Source organism: Mesoplodon mirus (genome assembly GCF_964341445.2).
Source record: "Mesoplodon mirus genome assembly, chromosome: 7".
Classification (NCBI taxonomy): Eukaryota; Metazoa; Chordata; class Mammalia; order Artiodactyla; family Ziphiidae; genus Mesoplodon; species Mesoplodon mirus.
In genome coordinates this window covers 123,412,821-123,422,470 of record NC_138983.1, presented here as the reverse complement: position 1 = coordinate 123,422,470, position 9,650 = coordinate 123,412,821, and the positions used below count along the sequence as shown (strand labels likewise).

At 40.7% G+C, this 9,650-nt stretch overlaps 1 pseudogene across 1 annotated transcript; it reads right to left on the bottom strand.

Moving 5' to 3' along the window:
- Positions 1–7,508: 7,508 nt before the first annotated feature.
- Positions 7,509–9,317, bottom strand: LOC309808339 (14-3-3 protein theta-like; annotated as a pseudogene). The gene is made up of 3 exons (XR_014296190.1): positions 8,867–9,317; positions 8,404–8,640; positions 7,509–8,091 (listed from the first exon to the last, which is right to left on the bottom strand). The product of XR_014296190.1 is annotated as a 14-3-3 protein theta-like (transcript).
- Between the last annotated feature and the right edge of the window lie 333 nt (positions 9,318–9,650).

Genomic DNA, 9,650 nt, shown 5'->3' with positions numbered 1-9,650 from the left:
CAAATGTCCTAAGCTTAGCAAAAGAAATAAACTTACAGATTCACGTACTTCATAGATCCCCAGGCAGGATAGATTTGAAGAAAACCACTCCTAAGCACATTAGAGATAAACTGCTGAAAACTAAAGATAAAGAGAACATCTTGAAAGTAGACAGAGGAAACTGACACAATACATAAAAACTGAATAATGACTCAAATGATAGCTGACTTCTTTTGGATATAACAGAGGCCAGTAAACAGAGGAACAACATCTTTAAAATGCTTATGAATAACAACTGTCAACACAGAATTCTATACCAAGCAAAAGATATCCTTCAGGAATAAAGGTAAAATAAAGCATATTCAGGTAAAATAAAGCATTTTCAGGTAAAATAAGCTAAGAAAATTTGTTGCCGGTACACACTGCAAGAAACACTTGTGACTTAAGTTTTCCAGGTGATTCTGATACACATTAAAATTTGAAAACCACTGATTTAAATGGGAATTTGGCACCTCGTACAAGGTTAACACAGAAGCTCTTCACCATCCCCTTTAACTCTGAGTCCTATGATTGTGTGATTTAATAACATGCAGCAAGGAATTTTGGCTGGCTGAGCTAGACCTCAGATGTTGTTAGTGTGGACAAAATACTTTCGTGAGCTATGGCACAAACAATGCTGCTACAGGACCCCAGTGCAAAAGTGTAGCATAGAGTTTTAGGGTATTCTCCCGACCTGTAACCTGAAATCTAGCACAACTGCGGCAAGCCAAGGATCACTAGCTTTATTAGCATTAGGAGGAGACAGTTTCTGAAGGAAACATTACCCAGAGTGTAAAATAAAGCCGTGGAAGTCCCAATGATGCTCCTTCAAGTAGCTTTGCAAGCATTGCTTGCCAGCAGGCATGAACCAAAACAGAGAGGGGTGGAAGAGGCAAACACAGAAAAGACCAGCAGATGGTTCATAGGCACTCACGAGGCCCCCATTTGGGAATGTTCAGAAACAGATGGGAAGACTTTTTGTTCAGAGGTAGTGCAATGGAGGATTATGAATTTCCTGTTTGTTCTAGTAGAAAGTTCAGAGGTACTTAAATATGGTAACAGGGCATGCAAGTCTCTTCATTTGGTGTAGCAGGTAACATTTGGACTTCAAAGCCTGTGTATGGCAAAAGACTGGCCGAGTGGTAGGAAAAAGATGGTGGAAAAAGAATGCAAAGATAGACCCTAGCTGTTGGCTATAACATTACAAGCAGAAGTGAATGGAATATTTTCATTGTCAACATGTTGAAGCTCTATGGTGTCACGCACTCTGGTGGGATAAGGGGAAAGAGACTTCCACTCTGAAGTTGACTCAAGGTTGAGAGTCTAACTGAGAAGTGGGCCGTCATAATGGCATGAGAAGCAGTACGGTGTTGTGGTTAGGATCTGAGTTAGGAATTGTACAGATCTGGGATTAAATCTCAGGTTACTGGTTTGCCCTTCATGTGACCTTGACTATTTTATTTATCCTCTTTGAATTTTCGGTTCCTCATCTATCAAATGGAGATAATAATGGTCTCTCATCCTTAGAATTGTGTATGTTGTCTCCAACCAGTTTGATATTTTATTTTTCTAGAGGAAATTTAGGAAGTTTCTTCATTTCTGATTTTCCCCTTCTATAGAAAGCATTGTTGATCGATTCAGAGCTACAAAGAGACAACAGCTGGGAAGAACTGGGAAGAACTTGGAACCAGTCAGGAGAGGGTTCTGAGCACAAGAGATCTAATGGAAAGGGACAGTGTCAGCACCAAGAGATGTCATGTTGCTTGTGATTGTGCATGAAATTTCTTTCATATTTACCTATAATAAGATTCATACCATGTATTGTACACTGAAAGGAAACATACATTATCTTCCATACTGATGTTTGTACTAGTTGCCTGGGTCATTTTTGTGACCCCTTCCTTGCCCCCCAAAGACTTTGTAAAGCTAGGAAATGTTTGCTCACTCACTACATTAGATGTTTCAATCCAGTTTCATAACAATCTCCCTGGGCAGGCCAGAGTAAATCATCTCCTTATGAAGATAACTCAGATTTGGGGATATAGCTGGTACATGCCCAGGGGAATTAATAACCATGTACAAAATCCATTGTGAGACTCTTTCCTTCTGAAGCCCTCAGGAAATCTTACCATATGACATAACCTTGAATTGTTCTCCCTCTTCCTGCCCAAATGGATCATTTATTACTGTGCTTTTGGTAACACTTTTCCAACTCTATGCTTTCCGCACTTTGGGATTTCACAAATTAGTAATCCTTCCCTCCCTCTCCCCTTCCTTCCATGCTTTCCTCCCTTTTTTCTCTCCCTCCCTTCCTTTCTTTTCTCACTTCCTTCTTTCCTTCCTTTCCTCCTTGCAATTCTTAAATAAATTGCAAATTTTCTGTAAAGGTTAGGGAATGATGTGTTGTCTCATAAACAGAACTCCTTAAACTATATAGGAAAATTAAGCTTAAATAGAAGTTTTGCTGATAAATGCAAGAACAGGGATCTTCCATGTACAATATATAAACAAGGGTTGAAACTGCAGACTTTCTTTCCACTTCCTTCCTATCTCCTCCTCTTTTTAATACTATCTCCTTCCAGTCAAACTTTTCCTCTAGCTGCTCACATGTCTGGGATACCATTATTTTGTACCCTCTATTTCCTTTTTCTTTTGGCATGCCTTTCTCTCTTCTACTTAATCCTCTCTCCTAATTCTATTCATGGGCAGGAAATACAGTCGTTAAAGGAAAAAAGCACTCTAAAGTCAGACCTCTCAAATCTGGTCCAAGCTACTGATCATTGATGTGATTTGGGGCAGATTATTTAACCTCCTTCTGTGTCAGTTTTCTCATCAGTAAAATGGGATGATCTTACTACCTCCCTCAGGGGTGATTATGGAAAGAGAAATAATAGCAATACTAAAAACTTTCATAAGTTGTAGGTATGCAGTCAACTCCCCCAGGTCCCCCATGGCCTGAACTCACCCTGGGCATCCTGGGCAGCCACTTGACCTTGCAGGCTTCCTCCTTTGTCAGGAACTGTGCAAAGCCATGGGGGGTCAGACACGGGGCACAGGCTCACTCATAGCTGTCACAGCCAGGCTGTCTCCAGTGTGTCACCTTCATTAGGGGAGAGCCACTAGAGTACCAATGAGAAGTATGGGGCTTCCAGAAGGACCTGGGGTGGGGGGATGGCATCAGAGAGGGCTGGGACCACAGCCTACTTGTCTTGAGAGGTTCTCAGCTGAGGAACGAGGCCAGGAAACTTCTTGAGAGGAGACACGTGACACGCATGCTGTGGCCCGAGACCCCCAGCAACAACAGCCACCAAAAGCAGGCTGAGCCCTGGGTCAGGTGGTCACATGAGGCTGGATGCAGTCACTCTGCAGGCCCTCCACCAGGTCTGGGGAGGCAGAAACTTTGTGTAACTCTTCTAAATACTTTCCCTGACCAAGTGGATCCAATGGTTCTGATGGGCACTGCCACTTCTGACTCATACCAGGGACCTGTAGTGATGACAGAATGGGCAAAAGTCCACCCAAAGCAATGTAGAGAAGAACAAAGGCACAACCAGACAGCTCCCCTGCCCCCCAGGGTCCAGGGCACCCAACCTTCTCCTGCACCAAGCTGCTGCCTCCCATACCCCTGAGGAGTGATTTGTTTTCTGACTTTCAGAAAATGCTCAAAAATTGTCCATCTGCTATTGGTTCTCTTCCTTGTTTCCTAAAATTGTTATTAATTTTTTCATTAAAAATATTATTTCTGCCATTTCTTTGGTTGGGTTGGGAGAGAGGTGAAAGGAAGGAAGAAGTAGTGACGTATTATTATCTATTGTACCTGCTGGCAGTGAAGACATACTGACTACAGGTGATCTAACATGCAATAGAGGTTTGACTGTATTATCTAACGTAATAAAAAAAACAATCCACAGAAGCACTAAAAGTAGTAATATAAGGAACAAATCTTATAGTGGAAGAAAGAAGCTGGAAGTGATCTAGATTCCTCATCTTTCCCAGTGACAACTCAGTGAATTCCATCTAATGTCAGTATAATCAATAAGAAGTATGAATTTAAATTTATGGTATACCACCTGCCAACCTGAAACAGAAATAATTAACTCTTTGGAGGGAGTGGTATTCCATGTGCTACCATTCTATTGTACTTAGTTGTGCTTTTAACATATATATGTGTTATATATTTATATATATCTTTATTTCAAATTTTTTAAAAATAGGATTTGTAACATGTAATTTTTGTCACAGATAAATGAAGCCTGAACATCTCAGTTACACTAACGACTATACGTACCTATAATCACAGCAGTTTCATTGGAAATTCTGCCAGATTTACTACCCTTATTGTGGATTTCAACTCACTATGAGAAAAGCAATGATGGATATGACTTCATCCATTTCCTTGTAACAAAGGGATTATGGACCCTCATATTCTTTTTCACTTTTTATTGAACATTTTCAAACATTTATATAAATAGGTAGAATGGACTAATATAATTAATCCTCAGATACCTATCGGCTGGTTTTAACAATGATTAGAATTTTACTATATTTTTTCCATTTATTTAGTTTTGTCCCATTTGTTTTCCACTTGTTTTGTTTTGGCAAAAGTATTTTAAAGTAAATGTCAGACAAATGAAACTTAATTTCCAAAAGTGTATGTATGCCTCTCCTTTTTAAAACATGGCATTTCTTACTTAAGATCAATGCCATTATCATTCCCAACAAGATTTACAGTATTATCTTAGTTATATCAAGTATCCTGTTCATATTCAAAATTCCCCAATTGTCCCCAAAACATCTTTTACAAGTTCAAGCCAGGATTCAATAAATAACCATACATTTTATTAATTGGATATTACATCTCTTAAGTTTTTCTTTCTTTAAACAGTTTTATTGATGTATAATTGGTATACAAAAAAACTGTACTTATTTAATGTGTATAATTTGAGCTTGGACATATTGTGACCGAATTCTGGTCTCTGTACACCAGCACCAAATTCAATCTCGGAGACAAAGTTTTGGGTGAAGCAGAAAGGAATAGCTTTATTTCTTTGCCAGGCAAAGGGGGGCCACAGCAGGATAATGCACTCAAAACTGTGTGTCCCAGCCCGGGGAAGGGGGCTGTTTTGAGGAGTCTTATAGTAATGGTTCAGGGAGCAGGGTTGTTGATTAGGAGCAGGGTACGTGCAGGGCCTGCATTCCTTCCATCCAGAAATCATCTGGAGACCATCAGGACTGGTCTTGTGATGGGCTTCTGTGGTTCTCAAGGTTATCGAACTGTGACCTTCTCTCTGGAATGAAGAATGCTTACAAAGAAGGGAGTGTAAAGGGGAGTGTCCTTAAAAGAGAAAAATACCAGGTGTGGATATGCAACTAAGCAGGAAAACAAGTCATCTGTAAAAAACAAGTCAGAGTGAATTAGATCAGAGTATGATGGGGGTTGTTTCAACTAGACTTTATAAATTTATCTGGAACAAAATGTGTAACACTCATGAAGCCCTCACCATAATCAACCTAATAAACATATCCATCACCTCTAAAAGTTTCCTTGTGCAAATTGGTTATTTTTGTTTAGTTTGTGTTTGTGTGTGTGTGTGTGTGTGTGTGTTAACATGAGGTCTACTCTCTTAATTTTTTAACTGCATGTTGTAGGATTAACTATAGGCATGATATTGTACAGAAGTTCTCTGGAATTTATTCATCTGGTGCAACTGAAACTTTATACCCACTGAACAACTTCACATTGCTCCACCCCCCACCCCTGGCAACCACCATTCTACTTCTTAAATCTCTTTTAGTCTAGAACAGTTATCTCACAACTTCCTTTGTTTTTTTGACATTGACTTGTTGAAAAATGAGGCAGTTGTTCTGCAGAATAACCCATCTTCTGAATTTTCTTATTGCTTCCCCAAGATGTTAGTTAATTTGTTCCATTACTCTTCTAGGTTTCCTATAAACTAGACATAGATCTGAAGGCTCAATTAGATTCTGGTTCAACAGTTTGGACAAAAGCACTTCATGTTGCATGAAGTGTTCAGAAGGCATGTAGTTGCCTACTGTCCCACTTGTAGTGATGCTGAGTAGGTTTGGGTGGTGGCAGGCTGACTTCCCCATTGTGTAGATGCACTTTCCTCTTACAGCCAGTAAGTAATTTGTGGGGCAATGTTTGGGTGCTTTGTGGATATCTGTAATTACTTTAGCATCTATTAATAATATTATCTAAATAGACAAATTCATTAGGAGCTTAAAAGCTGGTGATTTTCTAATTCTTTCCACATTTATTCCCTGGAACAATTCTGTTAAGTAGAACTTTCCTTCATCAGTTCAAGCTCTTTGATTTCCCTGAATATAATTCACACAGGAAAAGCAAGATGAATGCGAATTCTTTAACTTTAATTATCAACATTTAGAGTAAGGTATTTCTGTGCTTCCTACCTCCAATGATGATAAATGAAATTTCTTCTCTCTCTCACTCCCTCTCCCTCTCTCCCATAAACTCGGAGACTTTTATATATTCAATGTGCTTCAAACAACTGCAGTCATTCTTTTCGGAGTTCACATTGCCCCATATTTGACCAGTGAGAGCCCCTTGAATTCCTTTTCGGACTCCTAAATGGAAGGGGACCTCAGTTTTTTTTTCTAGTTTTAGAATGTCCACTTTATCTCAGTTAACTAATATCATTTACCTCTAAGGAAGGGAGGGTCCACAAAACTGATCTAAGGTAAAACACTAACTCTTAAGTTTATACAGGTCCAGGCATCCCTAGACAAGTGTATCACAATGCAGAAAAATGGGTACCACTACTCCATTTTAAATGAGATAAAAGGGAAGTACCAATAAACTTCAGAAAGTAGTAAATTCACCTGTCCCTTAAAATATGAGTACGTAATTGTTACAAAGCCATAGTAAATGGTTTATAAAATGTAATTTTATTTTATGTTACTCTGTTGTTACATAGGGCATAACATTTTCACAAAGTCTTTTTGGAACTACAGTCGATGATTATTAGCAACATACAATAGTGGTCCAACTCTCTGACAATCACTAGACAAACTGGACACCCTCTCACATGTGCACAAATCTGCATGGAAAGGTACTAAAGTTTTAGACTTGGACTTGTGTACTTTATTTCCCCTTTCTAGTGTATTAAGAAATGACATGCACTTTCATTTGCCAAAAGCAATGCTTGTATTCTGGCAGCAACATGCTACTTCTATTACATAATAAAGTGAATACCAGAACTACAAAGGCAGGAGGTGTAAGTGAATTTTTATTGGGAAGGGAAGTTGTCAACTTAAACAGCAGCAAATGAAGAATGAATGAGGAAACTCCCTGTTGTCACAGATACACAAGACCTCCATCATATATGATACAGGAGGCATTTTAATTTGTGACCTCCAGCCTCAAAATGTCATCTGCTTTTCCATTCAATCTAATACTTCTGGATTCCTACCAAAAAGGAATATATTAAGAGGATGGAAATTTGCTTACTGAAAGAAAATCCCCGAAGAAGAGTAAGAGAGGGAATGTAGAAATTAAGAAGTTATGTAGAACACTCTTTAAATTTTAATTAACTACATTTTCATATCTTCACAGTAATACAAAACACAGTCACTTGCAGAACTGGTTCAGATTACTTAAATACCAGATACATTTTTAGTCCTCTACATAAGTGTTTGGAAGTTACTTATGTTTATATGAAATGAAGCTATTAATACTTTTCTACAGCAGTAACTGCACACCAGAAAGGCCAAGACAAACACAAATCAAGGAATGGAGTTTTCCCAAAGCTGCGGTGTGAAAAGACTATAAACGGTTGATTCCATACACATGAATGGGTTTCTTTGCTATAGGAAATCCAAATGGAATAAGGAATGGAGATGAGTAAAAAGGTTTCTTGAGGGGAAGAAAGATGACACCCTGTATGCACTTAGTTCTGTGGCATCACATCCTTCTCTTGCACTGTCTGATGTCCATACTGTTAGGTTGTCTCTAAGCAACTGCATGATGAGGGTGCTGTCTTTGTATGAGTCTTCATTCAGTGTATCAAGTTCTGCCATGGCCTCATCAAAAGCCGTTTTAGGGTTTCCCTGGTGGTGCAGTGGTTAAGAATCTGCCTGCCAATGCAGGGGACACGGGTTCGAGCCCTGGTCCGGGAAGATCCCACATGCCACGGGGCAAGTAGGCCCGTGTGTCACAACTACTGAAGCCGGCATGCCTAGAGCCTGTGCTCTGTAACAAGAGAGGCCACTGCAATGAGAAGTCTGTGCACCGCAACGAAGAGTGGCCTCCGCTCGCCGCAACCGAAGAAAGCCCGTGCGCAGCAACGAAGACCCAACGCAGCCAAAAATAAAAATAAATAAAATAAATTTATTTTTAAAAAAAGCCGTTTTAGCCAGTATGCAGGCAAGTTCTGGGTTATTAAGGATCTCATAGTAAAATACAGAAAAGTTAAGAGCCAGCCCCAGGCGGATTGGGTGTGTGGGTTGCATCTCTTTCTTGCTTATATCAAAAGCCTCTTGGTAAGCTCCTTGGGAATTATCTATCGTTTGCTTCCGATCATCACCACAAGCAACTTCAGCAAGGTACCGGAAGTAATCTCCTTTCATCTTCAGATAGAAGACCTTACTCTCTTTTTTTTTTTTTTTTTTTTTTTCTGTACGCGGGCCTCTCACTGTTGTGGCCTCTCCCGTTGCGGAGCACAGGCTCCGGACACACAGGCTCCGCGGCCATGGCTCGCGGGCCCAGCCGCTCCGCGGCATGTGGGATCTTCCGGGATCGGGGCACGAACCCGTGTCCCCTGCATCGGCAGGCGGACTCTCAACCACTGCGCCACCAGGGAAGCCCGACCTTACTCTCTTGATTAGTTGCATTGGCTATTAAATACTTATCCAACAGTTCCAGGACCGTGGTGCAGATGGACCGCAGTTCGGACTCCACTATCTCCCGATAGTTCTTCATCAGCTGCAGCTTCTTGTCGGAGGTGTCTGTCTTCTGCTCGATGCTCGAGATGACCCTCCAGGCGGACCTGCGGTCCCCGACCACGTTCTTGTAGGCCACCGAGAGCAGGTTGCGCTCCTCGTTGGACAGCTTGGCGCCCTGCTCCGTCACGGCCTTCACGCAGGTGGTCATGTCGTCGTAGCACTCAGCCTCCTTGGCCAGCTTGGCCTTCTGGATCAGCTCCGTCTTCTCCATGGGGCCAGGGACAGGACAGCGAGGGCGAGCACCGACCCGGATGCTGAGGAGGAGTGCGGAAGGCCTTCATGTCTCCGCGGCCGCAGCGCAAGTCCCACCACTTTGACCCGCCTTTGGCTTTTCGGGACCTCAGTTTTTATAGTACAATTTCTGTTTATAAAAAGAGTTAAGTATTACACGTGAAACTTTATTCATGGCTGCTAGAAGCCTGAAAAAAAAATCAGGAGAGAGGTGAACTCAGAATTGCCTTCCAACGTAAAAAGAATAGTGTGTGATATTGAGTGTAGGGGACTAGGAAAAAAAAAAACTGTTAAGAAATGTCAGTTAGACATTGCAGGGATGGAAAAGTATTGGACATAAGTAAATCAAAAAGCAAATACAAATAACCTCAGGACCGTTTTTTAGAATGTAGATCAAATTTTTAAAAGTTGTTTTTAGG